At 38.8% G+C, this 20,741-nt stretch overlaps 1 long non-coding RNA gene across 1 annotated transcript in view; it reads left to right on the top strand.

Moving 5' to 3' along the window:
• The first annotated feature begins 2,765 nt into the window (after positions 1-2,765).
• Positions 2,766-20,741, top strand: part of LOC308667991 — a 116,144-nt gene continuing 98,168 nt past the window's right edge. The window contains exons 1-2 of the long non-coding RNA XR_014026440.1: positions 2,766-2,892; positions 15,088-15,185. This is a non-coding gene — a long non-coding RNA (uncharacterized lncRNA). The remainder of the gene's footprint in view (positions 2,893-15,087; positions 15,186-20,741) is intronic.

Genomic DNA, 20,741 nt, shown 5'->3' with positions numbered 1-20,741 from the left:
TAGAATAAGCACACAAATTATAGCAAAAGAGATTATAAAAATTTTGTAAAATTTGGTAATGTGTAGCAAGAAATAGGTAGAAAAAAACTAGGCAATAGATTATTGTGACTACTTTGGTTTCAGGTAAACCCGTTTTTATGAATGAAGAGAATAAAGGAACTTATTAATGGCCCAGATTTTGAAAAATTGATTGTTAATTATTTTACACAATCTAATTCCCCCCCCCATGATTTACTTATATCTATTGGTATTAACTAGAACAATAGATAATCCACCAGATGTGAAACAAGTTTGGGAGCCAGATTTAGAGAAACAATTGGATGACATAGTATGGAAAGCCTTGGGAAGATCTGGCGATTCTTATATGCCTCACTGCAGGAACCATATCTTAAAATCTTACAATGCAGGCATTGTAAAATAATTTGAATAGCAAATACCTGTTCTATGACATGTTGGAAGAGATATAATAAAATATAATAAAAAATAATTTTTTTAAAATTTTTGTGAGAATGTAATAAAGTCAAGATTCTATGGGGAGGTTCTAATGAAAAGGTAACAATAATCACCAAAAGAATTCTTATCAAATTTATACCATGCAGAAACTTAGAAATCTGACATTTATTTCAATGATCCTTTTATTTGTATAGTACATTCAGAAAGAATAATATTATTTGCACATATGTTCAATGGTATGTTTCAAAGCTTAGCTAATTCATTTTTATTCCTAATGAGCTAAAACTAAAGTCTCTAGTGAAAATAGTGGAAGAAAAACAAGTTTATTTTTTAGTCAATTGAGAGTTCACTGTAAACAAAATTATAAGGGTCTCTTGTCTCTCTTATAAGCAAATAAAATATCAGTACAATCCTAATTGTTTGTATGCATTAATAAGGATAATTTTGCAATAGAAATGAATCCAGTTGTAACCCACCTTAAATAAAAAAATAAAAATGGGATCATCTTATAACAGAAAAGATTTCTATTTTGTACCAAAATATATAATCAATTCAGAATTATGTACCTTGAATTACAGAATATTTCCGAACTTGAAAAACACACACAAATAATTAAAATTTTATAAAATTGAGTTAACCATAATTGTATGATTTTATTATTGAAATGGATGCATAAAATTAAAAATGGAGCTTTACAATGTTAATTTGTCCTTCTAGCTTCAGTAAAACAACCTAGAACCCTGACTGATAACATTTGGCAAAGCCAAACTTTAAAGTACCTGGAAAATAAGTAACTTCCTTTATTGTTTTTTTCTCTTTTAATTCTTTAACTAGACCAGGGGTGTCAAACAGCCAGCCCATGGGCCGGATGCATCATCCAGAAGCCACACACACCCCATTGCCGGCAATGGCAAAACCATTCTGATACGTTGCACGGTACGTGATGTCGTGAGTTTGACATGACTGAACTAGACAATCCTTGCATTGGGTTATTGTTTCAAAGATATTTTCCTACCTAAATAGAGAAACAAAATGACCATGGGAAATAAAAAGCAATGGAAGCAGGAGTGACTTCCACCTTCCTGCTGGCTTCCCCACTGACTTTCCTCATGGGAAGCTGGCAGGAAGCATCATAAATCTTCCTTCCTTCCTTCCTTCCTTCCTTCCTTCCTTCCTTCCTTCCTTCCTTCCTTCCTTCCTTCCTTCCTTCCTTCCTTCCTTCCTTCCTCCCTCCCTCCCTCCCTCCCTCCCTCCCATTTTTTTAAGTGTGACCATGATTGGAACCTATACTATATATAGTATACTATACTCAAATATATTATATATACTGTACATGTAATATTAATATTCATGCCATCATTATCTGTGAAAATCTATACTTTGTGCTCAGCTCTTTACCAGTATGGGGCAATCACCACCACTTGAGTGCAGAAATAAACAATGTTGTCCTTCTCTTACTCCCAGCCATTACAATGTTCCCACACAATGTTTTCCATCTTCAATTCAAAAGTTCTGTTTTCTGATCTGAGCCACCTTAAACCTTTCAGTATGGATGGTCTCCACTACATTGTTCCTCTCTAGAAGCAATTGCAGTTCCAGTCCGGCAAAAATCCAATGACTGGTGGCTGAAACTTGTTCTTTGCAGCTGATGTTTTTTAAAAAAATAATCTTATGGATGATACAATGGTGGCACATTAAATCATTGGACTATCCTTAGAGTTGTGAAAGGAAAAAAATATCTTAATAATTCATTCTGTCTAAATCAAATATATTTCTTTGATAGTCAGTTAAAATAAAGGGCAGTGTCTGCTGAGAAATACTTAGCAAAAGAAAGGACTGTGACCTTAGCAGTAGATGGTGAAAGATTGTGGTTGGCACACATTTCTTAATATAAGCAGAACAAGGAGCAAGAAAGTATGAGAATTAAGGAACTGAACCTTGTTCACGGGTAAAGGTTTTGCAATGATACACGTAGGAAGGTAGTGAGGAAAATAATGGTTAGAACAAGGACAGGGAAGAGCAGGAAACTGGCCTAGTAACCTGGGCAACAGAATAAGAAAACAGAACTAACCCAGTGGTCAGTTTCAGGAAAAGGGAACTAGCAAAGTTTCTAGAACAGACATGTCAAACCCGCGATGTCACGTGACATCATGCGACATATCGGAGCCTTTTCCCCATTACCAGCAATGGGGTGGGCGTGGTTTCCTGGTGATGCGTCCAGCCCATGGGCCGGCAGTTTGACACCCCTGTTCTAGAAAGTCATGTGTTGATGGTTTTAATAAGGAAAGAGACTGTTGGGTGGTTCCAGAAGTCAGAAGTGGGCACAGTGCTAAGGTATAAAGTCTGCCTCAGAGATAAGAGCGGTGCTATTTGGCCACTAAGCCATCATGCTTAATGACTGCCTGTGCATTTGGCCTCATTGCAATGAGTTGTTGAAATGTAAGTACTGAATTTGTGTGTCAAATTTAAATAAACCTCTGGATCCTAAACTGACACTTTTGTTGTGTTTCCTGTTTCATTTAAACAAGTTTTACCCTTGACAGAGTGACCATATGTTCTTTATTATAAAGGACAGCCCTTTATTTCATAAATCTGTCCTTTAGATTTATTTATTTTTCAAAAACTCACTTTTGTATTTATGTTAGTCATTTTACTTTTACAAATGATACCACTTAATGCATCTTCTACACTTACATGAAGAATATAGAAATTGAATTTCCATTTAAAAAATAAATTTACAATGATGTTTGATTTGATTCGGTGGTGGGATTCAAATATGTCAACAACTGGTTGTCTGTGTGGATGCCACTTCTGGAAGTCCATTCTGGACCTCGGCAATAAAAAATTAGCTACCGGTTCTGCCAAAGTGGTGCAAATGGGCTGAATCCCACTACTGATTTGATTGTAAAGTTTTTCTTGGCTTTGCTCTTGAATTTTCCTTTGTAAAGTTGTAAACTTATACAATTATTTTTTCATTCATAAACCTCCTTCAGATGTACCCCTTTTTCAGGTTTGACTTTACTTTTTTTATGAAAATATAATCACTGCCAGTATCCTCAACCTTGGAACTTTTATATCTGCCAGTAGACTTCTTTTAATTTGAGCCAGACTGGCAAAACATGACCCCCTTGCTTTACCTCTCCTACCCCCAGTACCGCAAAGCTTTCATTCCCTTTACACATTTCAGTTGCACGTTGGAATGGTGCTAGTGTGTTGGGATGAAACTGAACAATGTTCCTCTTTGCTCCAAGGTTTCCATGGACTTTCAGAGGAACACAGCAATGAAAGAATAATGTATTCACTATTGCTTTGATTATTGCATTTTCAGAATGATAGTAGTACAAAAGGAAAAAAGATCTGAGTTAGAATCAAAGAGATACATAGAAAAGGATGGAGGTGAAGTGTGTAAACATCTGGAAAAGTAAAGGCACAGAGGTAATGAGAAGAAAACAATTCCCCCAAGAAAAAAAGACAGACACACATAGGCTTGTCCCCACAGAAGCTAGGTGACTTGCCTGCTGTGCATAGATGGAAAAAGCAGGAAAAAAGGCAACGACCAATCAGTGACTATAATAGTGTTGTCACTGTGTCTAAACCAATGTTTCTCAAACATGGCAAGTTTAAGAGTAGTAGACTTCAGCATGCAGGCTGAGGAATTCTGGGAGTTGAAGTCCACCTCTCTTAAACCTGCCAAGGTTGAGAAACACTGGTCAAAACTGAGCACCAGCCCACTGCCCAGCCTCATTGGCAATCTACTGCAATCTAGACTAGATTCTTTGAATTTGGCTTAAGAAATAGCTGGGACCACCATGGGAGATTAGCAGTTTGGTTGCAGTATCCTAAGTGTCTCTGTCTCTGTATCTATATCTCCAAATCCACTTCATCCATAACAGTTCATGAAGGGAGCATCAAGATTCTGTGGTAATGGTTCAGTTAAAGAAAAGGGAAGCATTTTATCAGTTGCTTATTAAAAGTATATATAGCCCCAATTCTGAACCTTGACCCTGAGGCATGTCAATTTCCTCTGGCTATTCCAAGCTAAGTCATTTATTTTGTGTCCACTTCAGGTCATTCTCAAGGTGTGCACAAGATTTCTTTTCCCCTTTCAAAGCCCATATTATGCAGTCTTGTTTCTTAAACCCATTCTTTCTGTCTCAGAAGCACAGCAGTGAGTCTGCTTCTCCGTATGAGGGAAATTGTTTTCTACTAAGTGATGACCTCAGCTTAGCAGTTTCTTTTCCTGCACATCAAAGCTCACAGTCAGCCTTGCTGCAGCAAGTGCACTTTTGAGTGGCTTTATGACATATAAAGGCCCTCTTTGGCATTCATACTGCACATCTCTATTGTTTACAAGCTGACAGTGAATTATTTATGGAAGTTGCAGGAGATGTGGCCTTTTTTTTTTAACCCAAAACTGCATTTTCTCTTGTAGGAATATTTCTACGAATGCTGTTTTTTTTCCAGGTTTATGTCTTTTTTGTATTTATTTGGAGGACTTTATGATATTGAGCCTGTGTTTCACTTTTATTAATGTCAAAATTTCTTCTTCAAATATAATTAACTATTGTATAACCTTAACCCAATGGATATTTTTTGGGGAGGTGTCTTTTGATAGAAATCTAATTTTAGGCAATATGAGAAAAATACCGGCTGCAATCTTGACCAAGACAATCCCTAAAATAAAGCCAAAAGCCTGCCATTTTTCCCCATGGCACAAATTTTTGATTACTATCACTAGATCCATATGGGGGGGGGGGCGGGCGGCGAGAAGATTCAGCAGTTAAAGTCACTGAGTTTGTCACCTGAAAGGCTGACAGCCTGGATTTGAGACCTGAGTGTCCTGTGATGAGGCAAGCTCCTGTTAATTGCCCCAGTTCCTGTCCACCTTGCAGTTTGAAAGTAGGCAAATGGGAATAGATAAATAGGTACCTCTTTGGTAGGAAGGTAACAGCATTCTGTGAGCCTCGGTGTATAGTCATGCTCGATACATGACCATAGAAATGTCTTTGGACATTGCTGGCTCCCTCAGCTAAAAAATGGAAATGAGCACCACCCTCTAGAGTCAGATACAACTGGAAAGTGGAAATCTTTGCCTATACTTTAGATCCATATAATAATAGATAGATATGTGGTTTTGATTATGAACCAATTAATCATTTTTGCATTTGAACTAAATCCAAATAGCAATTAATGCCTGAGTAACATGTCAAAACATTTTATTATTCTTAACCTCACGTAGATCAAATCAGGAGTTCTTAATGTTATCTCTAACGTATAAGACAGGGAATTATAGAATGAATGAATACTATACAAAAAGTTAATAAAAGTTTTAGCCATGTGTAGTAGAAAATAATAGATTAAATAGCTTGGTATTTAAAAAAAATATTTTGGACTTCAGTCCCCTTGAAGTCAGTGAAGCCAATGGGAAAGGATTGTGAATCTTTTAATCTAAAATAGATCATATTGCTTTCTTCTATATTGCTGGGGAAGTTTAGGAAACCTATTTTGATTCACAATTAGTGATAGTTTCTTGGTTCAAAGATAATAGAAAATGGCAAGGAACAACAATAAAAAACTCAAAAAGAATTCAATGTGGTATAACAGGGGGAAACCAATTTATATTATCAAAACATAAAACCCATCATATAGCTGGCATACATCTTACAGTACTAAGCCCAGGGCCTCTGGAAATATCCAAGTCTTTAAGGTTCACTATAAGAAGGATCATGGCTGTTTGAATCTTCAGAGGCTTGCTTGTTCAGGAGGCAGATATCATGATAGAAAATTAATGTCCCCTGGGCAGTGGTGGGATTCAAATATGTGAATTACCAGTTCTCTGTGTGGATGCTGCTTCTGGAAGTCCATTCTGGGCCTGGGCAACAAAAAATTAGCTACTGGCTCTGCTGAAGTGGTGCAAACTGGCTGAATCCCACCACTGCCTCTGGGTCCCCTAATATATGAAATCTGGAGCATGCCAACCATGTCAAATCTCAGGGCAAGCAGAGACAACTGCAGAAATTTAAATTTGGGCTTGATTAATTCATATATCAAGGAAAATAAAAGCAAAGAAAAAAAGTATACTTTAGGTCATTAAATTCCTTCTCTGCAAATTTACATTCTTCTACTCACAATATGACTTTTTATGACTCTTTTAAAATACACTGGAACCAATTTTACTGAAAGAATAATTCATTTAAATTAAACAAACTGCCTTAAAAGCAAAACAAGGCATATACCTCCTTGAGAAATCTATAGAGAATTTGTAACAAGAAGGCGATTTTCTACAATGGGGGGAGTCTCATTAAAGGTCAAAATCATTTTTGTCTGTCATAAAAAATGGCTATATACCCCCATTTTTTGTGAAGAATAGAAATTAAAGAGATGAGAAAAAAATAGAACTCTACCATATAACAGAAAATAATTGTACGGTCAAGAAGTACTGGTTTGCGCATGTGGTGCTTCCGGACGTGCAGGAAGAGTCCGCTCCCTGCCGTCCGATCTCTCTTCCTTGGAGGATCATGAAAAGGGTCGAAAATCCTGGAGGGGCGACCACCGCGAGGAGGCCCTCCTTGTGATTGTGGAAGGGTGACAGCCCTCCGCTTGAATCCGGAGCAGCTCCTTTGGCCCAAAGAAGAAGAGATTGGCCATTAAGATGGCCAATCATTAAGCCGCTCCCTGCCAAAAGCCCAAAGCACTACCTAGCACTAAGAAGCAATCTGGAGGACCTGGGTGAGACTTTATCTTTCTTATTCCCCTAACCATCTTCCTGTGGGACTTTTCCAAAAATTTCCTCCCCCTCCTTTGAAAGAACAGTGATTGTATACTTGGGGAACAAACTTTTAAAGCCTTAAAGCCTTAAAAGAAATCAAGTGACTAAGCAAAAAAATCAAGCAATCTTATTTCTACTTATTAAAAAGCTTCTATTTTTGTGGGGATCTACTACCCTATTTTCTGTTTAAGCTGTGAATTAAGGAAAAAAGAATGGACTAATTGTACAAAAGCTTTATATTAATTTGGAATAAAAACTTTACATCTTATTCTATATGCTATTGATGACATCTTGTGGCAAAACATGGTATAGCAAGTAAACCTTTTTCCTATTGTGAGAGCTGACTGATCAACAGAGCTGTCCTTGACATTATTTCAAAGATAAGAGTGGGATCACCTGGCACTGAAAACAACTCTTAGGAATATTGAAGGTGGATATCATTGACTCGTATTAAAATAGCCTCCATGGAAGACTTAGCTGTAAACATCAACAAAATGGATGAATATATCCCACCACTTAATTACAAACTGATACTGGACACAATCTTGGCAATAACTGAGCAAATTAAAGCCAAACTGCAAGATAAATCTGACAACTTAAAGCCACCAAATCAAACTTTGACCTTAAATGATGAACTGACAATTCAAAAACAAACAGAAGAAGTGGAAAGTAACATTAAAATAGGAGACTTCAAAGAACAACAAATGCAACTTACAGAGAACCTTGAAGTCCAAACTTGAACTTCAACTACAAAACCTGCAACTCAAAAAATAATAGCACCCGAAGAAAGCAACGTTAAGAGCGAAGATATTAAAGGCCTTCAAATACAGTACATTGAGGATTCAGCTAATCAGATGATAACCATAACACCAGCTACTACTATCTACCTAAGCCAGATGGAATTGGAAGAAGACCAGACCGAACTAATGACAACTATATTACATCAAACATCAAAAACCTGAGTTGTTAAACCAACACTTCAATGATTACAAAGGGGACACTTTCTTTGCAAAACTGATATTTGGATGGTCTCCCTGGATCCAAATAAGGGGTGTAGGAAAAAAGGGAGATACATTTGAGAATTTAAAGGCACCAATATGGAAGCCTGATTGGCACAAAAAGAAGGTGAGAGTTAGATTTAAAAAATTAGACTTGTCTCTTTTTTGGGATTTGTAAGGATAGAGCTTAAAAAATTTCTTTTAATGGATTAAGGGGAATCTCTAAAAATATAATCTGATTTTATATTTAGGTTTTAGATCTTTAAGGAAAAACAAAATTAAGCTTCTAGAATATAACTCTGAACTATATTATAGAATCTGGAATGATATAACAAAAGATAGTATTTTAATAATTGATGTACGGTTAAGATGACACATAGCATATATTAGTTGTAATGATATAGATAGAAATTCATCTTATATTTAACTTTTAAAGGAAAGTTGGCTATTAGAATGGATGTATATTATAGAATTTGGAAAGGTATTGTTGTGTATGTAAATAGTTGCAAGCAAGGGATTTTGCAGACTGCACCAGAGCTAGGTTTGAGCGGGAGATTCCGGTGCAATCATTGGCTGCAGTTAGCAAGAAGCGGGAGAATAAACACCTCTGATTGGTTACAGTTCAAATAGTTCCACTATAAAAGGTTGCAACACTTGACAGTTGTCAGTTGACAGTTGTGTATTCAATAAACTCGTTCATTGCAAAAACCACTCTGAGTCCTCGTCTATCAGAACAAAACAATTGGCGACGAAGGTGGGATAGACAGAAGACCAGAGAATCGGCGAATTGTTGCGCAAAGGCGGCAAATTCGAAAACGAGTCACAGTCAACCGGCGGCCGCGGTGAAATAAAAAATTCTCCGAATGGCGCAAATAGGGTCCTTGAAGGAATTCGACCCAAACTTCCCCGAGGATTGGGAAGAATACATCGGTCAAGTGGAAGGGTTCCTGCTAGTGAACGGAATCACCGATGACCGGAAAAAGGCGGCAGCATTATTGACAATTTGCGGCACACCGGTCTACAGAATCGCTGTCGGACTGTGTCAACCGCAACCAGTCTCTAGCGTGCCTTATGCCGACCTTTTAGCCAAACTAAAGGTCCACTTCACCCCCAGGAGGTCTGAGCTCTTTTGGCGCCGCATCTTTGAGAAAAGGAACCAGAGACCGGGGGAATCCATTCAAAAATTTGTCGCTGCCGTCAGGGAAGCCGCAGTACGGTGTAAATACGATAACTTAGAGATAAGAATTCGGGACCGAGTTGTACTGGGCTTGCGTGACGAGCAGCTTCAAAACAGGATAATCGCCAAACCCACCGGCGATCTGCAGGAGGTGATAGACGAACTCCTAACGTACGAGTCTACCGGGTATCGCGACCCCCCCGCAGTAGCATGGCAGCGGCGTCCGAGATCAACCAAGAGGGCTATGTGGACTGCGGGGAGGTGGACCAGCAGTGGGAAGACGACATCGCCGAAGTCTCGAGGCGATTCGGAAAATTGGCGCCAAGATCGCCCAGAAGTGAGGGGCCTGATCCTAACCGTCGACAACAACCCGCAACTCCGCAAAGACAGGCGACCGCGGCACAACGACCATGGAGGGACACCGCAACCAGACCGAGAGACAACGACAGCCAAAACCGGTGCGGCAGCTGCGGAGGCAACCATACCCGAGCATCTTGCCGATTCCGAAATGCAAAGTGCAGGGCGTGCGGGAAGACGGGCCACATCCAGGCCATCTGTAGGAGCCGCGCTCGGGACAACCGCCTGCACGAAGTCGATGTGTGGCCCGAAGGTAGGGTAACCCCTTACTTTAGTGGCAAAGAGACCCCTAATCCCCGGGTTAAAATTCCAAATCTAGGGGAGGTGGCGCGTGTCTACCGCCGGGAAAAAGGGAAAAACAGCAATTTTCCAGAAGGAAAATTAAAAATCATAGTCCATCTGCAAGGGGTTCCTTGCAGAATGGAAATAGATTCAGGGGCTTCAGTGTCAATAATCTCCAGTGAAACCCTGGAGAGGATTGAACAATTAAGTGGAAGAAAAATTCCACTTAGTTCCACAAAAATTCAGTTAACAGACTTTCAAAAAAGCCCCATAAAAATAAAAGGAAAGGTTAGCCTTAGAGTAAAATTTAAAGGTTTTAAAGGGGTCTTAGATTTAATAGTTACTGAGGGGCATAGGACTAGCCTAATTGGCCTTAACTGGTTCCCAGCCCTGGGCATTTGGGTAGGGGGAATAAATTCAGTAATTAAAAATAAGACCCTCGAATCAGTCTGCAATGAATTTGCAGACGTATTCGATGGGTCTTTGGGTAAATATAAAGGGCCCCCGATTAAATTTAACTTAGACCCCTCAGTGAAACCTATCAGGCTTAAGGCCCGAAGGGTGCCTTTCGCCCTAAAGGGAAAAATCGAGGCCGAGCTCGACAGGCTAGTAGGCCAAGGGGTCCTAGAACCTGTTGAGGGCGGCCTGTGGGAAACGCCGATTGTCACACCCCTCAAACCTAATGGGGATGTGAGAATCTGCGCTGACTATAAGGCCACCCTGAACATTGGAATGAAAAAGCATGCTTACCCGGTCCCGACGGTGAAGCAGGTCCTCGCGACGATCCAGGACGGCGCCATGTTTGCCAAGTTAGACTTGGCGCATGCGTACTTACAATTGACTGTCTCTGAAGAGGCTGCAGAAGCACAAACGATTGTTACCCACAAGGGGGCGTTCCGGGTCCACAGACTGCAATTTGGTATTGCAGCAGCTCCAGGCATCTTCCAAGAAGTGATGGAGAGGACCTTAAAGGGCATACCTGGTGTATGCCCTTACTTTGATGATGTCCTGATAGCTGGAAAAGATGAAGAAATGTTAGTAGAGCGGCTGGAACAGGTACTGGGCAGATTTAGGAGGGCTGGATTGAAATTAAAAAAGGAAAAGTGTTCCATTGGGGTTAAGTCCACTGATTTTTTGGGCTTCAGGATAGACAAGAATGGAATACATCCTACCCCTGACAAAATTAAGGCAATTAAATGGGCTCCTGAGCCAAGAAACAAGGCTGAACTACAAGCTTTCCTTGGGTTGGTAAATTTTTACCATACGTTTGTACCTCACAAGGCTGCCATTGCAGAACCCCTCCACAGACTTTTAGATAAGAAGGCTCCTTGGCAGTGGCAGAATAAACATAGAGTTAGTTTTCAAACGTTAAAAGACATTCTTTCCAGCCAATCAACTGTAACCCACTTTATAGAGAATAAACCCATTTACCTAGCGTGTGATGCTTCACCTTATGGTGTGGGGGCCGTGATCAGCCATTTAGACAACCAAGGGATACAAAGACCAATCGCATATTACTCCCGGACACTAACCAAGGCCGAGAGGAATTATGCGCAGATTGATAGGGAAGCATTGGCAATTGTGGCAGGAGTAAAGAAGTTCCATGACTACCTTTACGGTAGGAACTTTACCATACTGACTGACCACAAACCCCTGTTGGGACTGTTTACCACAGATAAACAGACTCCCCAAATTATGTCACCCCGAATGCTGAGGTGGTCCATTTTCCTCTCAGCATATTCATTTTCCCTTCAATACAGACCGGGCAAAGACATGGGTCATGCTGACGCCCTGAGCAGGCTGCCCTTGAACATCACTGAGGATGACCCTGCCCCTGCGGGACAAATCATGTCCCTACAGGACATCCCAGACTGGCCCTTAACAGCTAAAGATATAGCTGTGGCAACAAACACTGACCCTACTTTAAAGAGAATAATGGCCTGGGTTCTAAGTGGGTGGCCTAATGCCAATCCGGATGCCCAGTACATTCCATATTTCAGAAGGAAAGATGAACTGTCAGTTCATTTGGGTTGTTTACTGTGGGGAAACCGTGTGGTTATTCCTGAAATTCACAGGCCAGCCATTCTATTAGAATTACATGAAGGCCACCCAGGAATAGTACGCATGAAGGCGTTGGCTAGGAGCCACTTGTGGTGGCCTGGGTTGGACAACAACATTGAGGAATGCGTTGCCAATTGCCATCTGTGCCAACGCTCTAGGCCAGAACAACAACACATTCGTACGCATAAGTGGGAGTTAGCGAGGAATCCTTGGTCCAGGATTCATATTGATTTCGCTGGACCATTCCAAGGGTTAACATTTCTGGTGGTTGTTGACAGCTTCTCTAGATGGCTAGAGGTAGTACCAGTCAGTTCTACGACTTCTGGTAGAACAATACAGGTATTAAGGGGCCTCTTTGCCACTCACGGGTTACCGGATGTAATCGTGTCTGATAACGGGCCACAATTCACCTCTGTTGAATTCCAGGATTTCCTCAAGGCCAACTCGATTAAGCACAAGACATCAGCACCCTTCCACCCATCCTCCAACGGCTTGGCAGAACGTAATGTGAGGACCACAAAAGACGCTTTAAAAAGGATCATCAGAGGTGACTGGCATCAAAGACTGGCCGAGTTCTTGCTGACCCAACACACGACCCCATGTACTGCCACGGGCAAAAGTCCAGCTGAAATGAGGTGGGGAAGAAGACTAACAACCAAATTGGACAGATTACACCCTGACAGACTTCCAGCAAGCGCTGAACCGGACATTCCTAATAGAACATTTAAAGTGGGGGATCTAATTTGGGCTAGGAACTATGCACCAGGGGACAAATGGCTTCCAGGGGTGGTCACTGAAATTTTAGGGCCCCTGTCATACACTATTGAGGGGGAAGGGAATAGGATCTGCAAGAGACACATAGACCAGTTGAGGAAGAGAAATAGTGGGTGCGCACCAGAAGAAGGGGATCTAGGCATATTTGTGGGGAACACTACACCCGGGTTCAGTGATAACAACCTGCCAGATAGTGGGGTTGCTGATTTGCACAACAACTCAGTCCCGGGTAACCTCCAACAGCAATATAGTCAGTATGATTGGGAAATACCCCTGCGGAGTAGGCCAGGATCAGATGATATTCTAACACAACCAAATCCACAAAACAGCAATAGGTTAGCATCAGAGCCAGTTAATCAAGAGCACGGGTCCAATGGAGACAATCAGCCAAGCAGACAATCCGGTAAGGGTGTCCTTAGCAGTCAGGGCAATAGATACCCTTCTAGAATCCATAGGCCACCAAAATACTTGAAGGATTTTGTTCAGAAATAACAACAACTGGGGGGGTAAGGGGTGTTGTGTATGTAAATAGTTGCAAGCAAGGGATTTTGCAGACTGCACCAGAGCTAGGTTTGAGCGGGAGATTCCGGTGCAATCATTGGCTGCAGTTAGCAAGAAGCGGGAGAATAAACACCTCTGATTGGTTACAGTTCAAATAGTTCCACTATAAAAGGTTGCAACACTTGACAGTTGTCAGTTGACAGTTGTGTATTCAATAAACTCGTTCATTGCAAAAACCACTCTGAGTCCTCGTCTATCAGAACAAAACAGGTATAACAAAAGATATTTTGCTAATAATTGGTGAATTGTTAAGATGATAAATAGACTTTACTGGTAAAAAATAAGAATGTTTTGAAATGAACAATGTAAGCTTTGTAGGGAAATGTGGGTTACCCAAAAATTAGGTTTTCTTCTATATATCATAGGCTACTTTAAATTATTTTATTGCAATTAGGTAAAACTTAAAACAGGACATTGATATGTACATATTAGTGAAAATATATTGAAAATTCTTTTAATTGACTAGCTCACAATTAGAAATGTATTAATTTGATTAATTTGACTATGTTATAACTAAGGGAATTGGAGAAGGAATCCTTGTTGATGCAACCTGAGCTATTTACAAATAGCTTGTTATTTGCTATTGTTTACTTTTGATTACCCAACCACCATATTGCTTCACAAATATTTGAATGTAAATATTAAAAATAATAATAAAACTTGTACAAAAAAAGAAGTACCATATTTTTTCCCCTGTGATCTAGTGATCCTGTTACCTAACAAATATACAGGAATCTGTTGTCCGAATAAATGTGAGCTAGTATTCTTCAGGTATTTAATTCTTCATATCTGAAAAGATCACATATTTACTTCAAAACTGTTGTGTTTCAGTGTCAGCCTATGCTCCCAGCAGCTGAGTTTGAGGAATCTGAGGAGGAGGAGAGGAGGAGGGGTTTGGAGAGCCTTTGGTATCAGAGGGAGGCTCTGATGCACTGCAGAGGAGCCTGGCCCCTCCAGTCATGTTCCTCATGAGGCTCAGTTGTGTGAGGAGGAGATGTCAGACTCAGAGGAGTCACAGCTGAATCTGTTCAGAGTTGCTAGAAGCAGAAGGCAATCCAGCAGAGTAGAGCAGAGAAAATCAATGAGGCAACTCAGTGAAAGGAGGAGAAGGCATTGAGAAGCCACGCCTTGGGACAGATAATAAAAGGGGAAGGTGTGGATGGTGCTGGTAGCTGAAGGCAACCATTTGGAGACATTCAAAGAGAATCCTAGACTGTTCTTGCTAATCTTTTTGACTCTTGTTTGATTCTTGTTGGATGTTTTGAATCATGTATTTTTGGTTGAAGAAAATATTCTGCTGCTTTTTTGTTTGAAAGACTTTATTATTTGGAATTGTAAATAAATTTGGGTTGGGTTTTTTCCCCAGCCTATTGATTGTTAAAAGAAAAAAAGGGGTTGTCCCTGATACACAAACAGGGCTGGTCATAGTCTGGACAGAACAAAAACGTATGGAATCACTTCTCCTGCTGTTCCCGATCATTGTAATATAGTCCTCACATGATGCAGAGGAAAATACTGGAGTTAGAATCTGTTCTACGTCTATAATACTGAAGAGAAATGTGAATCTCTAGATTGTCTTAACTCTCCTTAGCCTTACCAGGATGTTCATTATTATCAACATTCATAAAACCAAAGACTTCACATGCCTTTTCCAGAGTCTGCATTTGATATTAGTGGGTCTGTTGGATACATCATGGCTCACTGTGAATTTTAAACATGGACCAGAGAACACCTGAGAGAAGATAAGCAGGCAGTAAGTGTGCATCTCCCATTTTATTTTCCATGATTGCTAATCAGATGTTAAAATAAGAATTTGAACTTGAAATTTTAGGATGTGGTACATTGGCAAATATTATAGGATTTAATGTGTAGCTTGCTTCTCAGCTACAATGCTATAGATCAGTGGTTTTCAACCTTGACAACTTGAAGATGTTCAGATTTCAACTCCCAGAATTCCTCAGCTAGCTTAGCTCAGCTAGGCTGGGGAATTCTGGGAGTTGAAGTTCAGATATCTTCAAGTTGCCAAGATTGAGAAACACTTCTATAGATGATTCCATGGAAGCATCCGTGCTAGCCAATTGCACTTAAATATTAACAAAGACTGCCTCAAATAGCATCAGGAGTGCTGTTGCTGACACTGACTTAGTGTATCAATAAATCACTATTGATTTTTATGTGACATTATAGAAATGAGAACACCCACCCAAACATAATTTCATATCCACTTTCTGATGTATATTGACTCTTTATACTTACTTTAGGTGAAATTGATAGCATGCATGGCACTGCACATATTATTTGATTATTGCAGACAGTGCCCAATAATGTTTGATAAGGTTCTGTAACAATCAATGATAGTTCCTTGGCTCACTTATCTGCTCTAATGATGAAGTTATTCTGTTGTCTGAGATGTCAGATTCTAATTCCAGCTTCTTCAATACTCGCATCTTAAACCCAGCTCCTGATAATGGGAAAAGAAATATAGCTACTGGAGCATGGCAGTATTTAAAAGTTAGCTGGAGAGCTTGCAGCTGGCCGAATCACCTTGTTGACTATAAATTTCAGCAAGTGTCAAAAGTGCTATAAGGAATTCATGGCTCATGACTAAGAGGCTTTCTTCTTTTCCAAAACCTCTTAAATTTGCCTTGGCATTTATGATAAGTTAGAACTACATCAATTGGCTTGTAATTTGCATGGGCTTGCTCATTCTAATACAGAACACATACATATTGATTGCAGCTATGCAGCTATGCATTGCATCTCGGTAGAAAAAGATGTCTGGAAATGTGTCCTGAAGCTACGAATCATCCACCAGGAAATGCAATTGTAGCATATTTTCTGCCTGTACTGAAAAATTAAAAGAGCACTGAATCCTACAGATGGCCAAGCAGACCCTTAGCTTTGAAAATTTGGATATTTACCACTCACTTTCCTGAGAACAGTATGATATGATTGAAGAAACAAAGGGTGGAAAACATTACTAAAATTACAGGTAGAACAGTTAATTTGGAGAAAATAAGATGATTTACATCTCAAATAATTTTGATATATTGTATTTGAAAAGATGGTAATCACTGGAAGGCAAAATGCCAGAGAAAGGAAAGCTTTGTGTTTCTTCCTTTTATCTCTTGCTTATTCATAGTTTTTCTATCTTTCTTCTTTCAAATCTTGGTCTTTCTTTTCTTTTTCTTTGCATCATCATGTGGCTTATTTCTAAATTAAGCACTTTCTAATCTCTCCTCTCTTTTTACTAAATACAGGAGAAGAGAAATAAACAAAGGAATTGAGATCTAACGCAAACTGGCAGAGAAATAAGGGAGTTATTTACTAAGTTAACAGTTATACTGCCTGACCCCAAATTGGAAGTTAGCTTGATTTGCAAAACTGTGGCTTCTTCATGATCTTCTATCACAGGGCTTGGCCCTTCCAGTGGCCTATCTGGAAGCTGTGTTGAGGTAGTGGACAGGCACAGAACCAAAAGTTTTTCTTAACTTTTCCCATTTTTTCTCTCTGATACTGTTCCCCCCCCCTTCTCATTTAGTCTCTGGAAGGAAACAAATAGATCTTCTCAGATATCTTTGAAATTAAACTGACAGCAGCATGTAGCTTTAGATTCTTGGATTAATCACTCTATTCTAAAATATGACAATCACATCATTTTGGAATATTTTTCACAGAATCATTTTCTCTGCACTGTTTTAAAGCCTATGACAATACAAAAAATACAGTTTATAAGACAGAGACTAATGAAGGCTTACATGAAGGATTTTTGCTATTTCAAAGGTTGAACTTTGATTAATGTACATTCAGATTTGTCTGTCATTAAAGAGAAAACAGCTTCATAAAATGTGAAGCCACTTTTACTGGTTTTCAAAGCTGATGATCAAAATAATAAGAATTTATTTCTAAAACTTGAAATAGCTTTTAGCACACCTATAGAATTATTATTTTTTACAAGAAGGGGCTTGAAATAATCTGAATATTTTGTATGCTTCACCATATTCCTATACCTATAATATACTGGATGTTTGCATTTACACACACACACACACACACACACACACACACACACACACACACACACCTATAAAAACATAAGGGACCAAAAAAAAAAGCATGCAGAGAAGGTTGCTTGTCTAATAAAGTCATAATCAGTAATGAGTAAAGGCCAACATAAACAACAGTATACATCTTTCTAAATATAAAATGTCTTAATTTTACCTTGCTGATTATTGAACTGAAAACTTCATATACAATTATACATGATTGGAAGTATCTTCAGCTAATGGTTATAACTTTTACATGTTCATTTATTAGCTTTAAGAAGTGTATTCAATATAGTTCTCAGGAAAAACAAAAACAAAATCTCTTTTATCTTCCACCCCAACTTCTGTTTTATTATATTTAATCAAGAGGTGAAAGTTTTATACCTAAATGTTTGCAAGTATCAGACTTCCCAATTTAAAAGGATTTAGTAGCACCCTTTACCAAAGAACAAACACTTTCTTTGTCATGATTCAGCTTGTATCTGGGGCCACAGGGCCAAATCTATAGAAAGGAATGGATCACATTGGAAGGACCAGTCATTGTGGAATGGAAAAATTTAATGAAGGGTCAACTAGAATCAATTAGCTCAACCAACTAAAAAAACCTGAAGGCAGCAATGATAGGTAAAGATATGATTTAGTCACCTTCATATGGACTTAATTTGCTATGCCTACAATTAACTTCCAGCTGATCAATGAAATGATTTTTCTACCAATAAATTAACAAGCAATGCATAGCATTAAGATCAGGGCTCTATGAAATATCAAACCTTCTTTTGCTGAAGCCAATAGAGTTGCAACTTGCAAATTTGAGTGTACATGCTTGCTGCTTATGTTAAAAAAAATGAAAACAACACCAGCCATTACACTATAGTTCTGCCTCTTCTCTCTCTCTCTCTCTCTCTCTCTCTCTCTCTCTCTCTCTCTCTCTCTCTCTCTCTCTCTCTCTCTCTCTCTCTCTGTGAGAGAGAGAAAGAGAGAAGGGGGAGAGAGAGAGAGAGGGAGGAAGAGGGAGGGAGAGAATTATATGTGATATTACAATACCCATTTCTTTTCTTTTCTTTTTTATTGAAAAGTTTTAAAATACATTTTTTAATAACATAAACTCCCTCCCTCCCCCTCCCTTCCCCCTTGCCCTCCCTAACCCTCTCCACCCCCCGACTTCCCAGAGCTGAATACAGGGTATTAACTTTACAAACTTAAGCTAAAATATGCTACCTAACTAAAAAAACATATTAAATTCTATCGCGCTTTAACTCCCCTTAAACATAACTAAATTACTAACCTATAATGAATAACTGATAATACGTCATGTAAAACTAATACTTATTCAAATACTAAATGAAACTTTTTAGTCCCATATTTATTCTGAATATATTCGATCCATCTAATATAATAATAATATATATAAAGTTGGAAGGGACCTTGGAGGTCATCTAGTCCAACCCCCTGCTCAGGCAGGAAACCCTATACCATTTCAGGCAAATGGCTGTCCAGTCTCTTCTTAAAAACCTCCAGTGTTGGAGCATTCACCACCTGTGGAGGCAGGTTGTTCCACCGGTTAATTGTTCTAACTGTCAGGAAGTTTCTCCTTAGTTCTAGGTTGCTTCTCTCCTTGACTAGTTTCCATCCGTTGCTTCTTGTCCTGCTTTCAGGTGCTTTGGAGAATAGCTTGACTCCCTCTTCTTTGTGGTAGCCCCTGAGATATTGGAACACTGCTATCATGTCACCCCTCACCCTTCTCTTCATTAAACTACACATACCCAATTCCAGCAACCGTTCCCTATATGTTTTAGCCTCCAGCCCCCTAATCATCTTGGTTGCTCTTCTCTGTACCCTTTCTAGAGTCTCGACATCTTTTTTACATCGTGGTGACCAAAACTGGATGCAGTATTCCAGGTGTGGCCTTACCAAAGCATTCTTCTCCATTCCACAATATATCTATGTTGTGATTGTTCTTTCAGATATGCTGAAATCTTTGCCATTTCCACCAGGTTTGAAACTTTCAAAGTCCACTCTTCTATAGTAGGCAGTTCCTCCTTCTTCCAATATTGCGCTACTAAAAGTCTTGCTGCTGTAATTAAATTTAACATCAATTTAGTATCTATGACAGTACAATCTGTAATAATACCCAACAGAAATAATTGTGGAGAAAACCTTATCTTCTTCTTAAATATCTTTTGCATATTCCACCAAACTTTAATCCAAAAAGCTTTAACTTTTTTACAAGTCCACCATATATGATAATACGTTGCATCCTCACAACCCCACCTCCAACATTTGGGCTGGCAGTTCGGATACATACTTGCTAATTTTTTAGGATCTAAGTGCCATCTATAAAACATTTTATAAAAATTCTCTCTTAAATTTTGAGCCTGTGTAAATTTTACATTTCTGACCCATATCTTTTTCCAAGTATCCATTGTTATAACCTCCAGAAAGTTCTGGGTCCACTTTATCATACAATCTTTAACAAGTTCTGTTTCTGAGTCAATTTCTAACAGTGCATTATATATCCTTCTTATATGTGCTTGACCTTGATCTCTAATTTGTTTTACCAAATTTCCATCAGTTATTGAAATACCAACTTTCTGATCTTCTTTCCATCTTGCTTGTAACTGCCCTTACTGGAACCAAGTTTGTACTAACTTTCCTTCTTTTAAAATATTATATGGCTTTAATTGCCATACATTCCTTTCTATCCTAAGAATTTCTTTGTATGTAATCACATCATGTTTAAATCCTACATTTATATTTTCTATTGCATGTTTAGGTATTGCCCAAATTGGTATTTTATAATTTAACTTATGTCGATATTTTTTCCAAACTTGCAACAGAGCATACATTAATATATGTGGCTTGAAAACATTATCCACCTTCTTATCATACAATAAATATGCATGCCAACCAAATAACAAATCATAACCCTCAATATTCAATAATATCCCTTGTGTTAAATTAATCCAATCACTAATTGATGATAAAGCAACAGCCTCATAATATAATTTAAAATTGGGCATTTTAAGACCACCTCTTTCACGTACAGCTTGCATTATCTTAAATTTAACTCTTGGTCTTTTCCCTGCCCAAACAAATTTATTAATACCTTTCTGCCATTCCTCCAAATTTGAATCTTTTTAAGTATAGGTATCATTTGAAACAAAAATAAAGTTTTTGGCAAAACATTCATTTTTACTGCTGCAATTCTTCCCAATAAGGATAATTGTAATTTTTTCCAACTATCTAACTCTTTTTGTATTTTT

This window comes from Vipera berus (assembly GCF_964194415.1).
Source record: "Vipera berus genome assembly, chromosome: 4".
In the NCBI taxonomy this organism is placed as follows: Eukaryota; Metazoa; Chordata; class Lepidosauria; order Squamata; family Viperidae; genus Vipera; species Vipera berus.
This window is presented reverse-complemented; position numbering and strand designations above follow the sequence as displayed.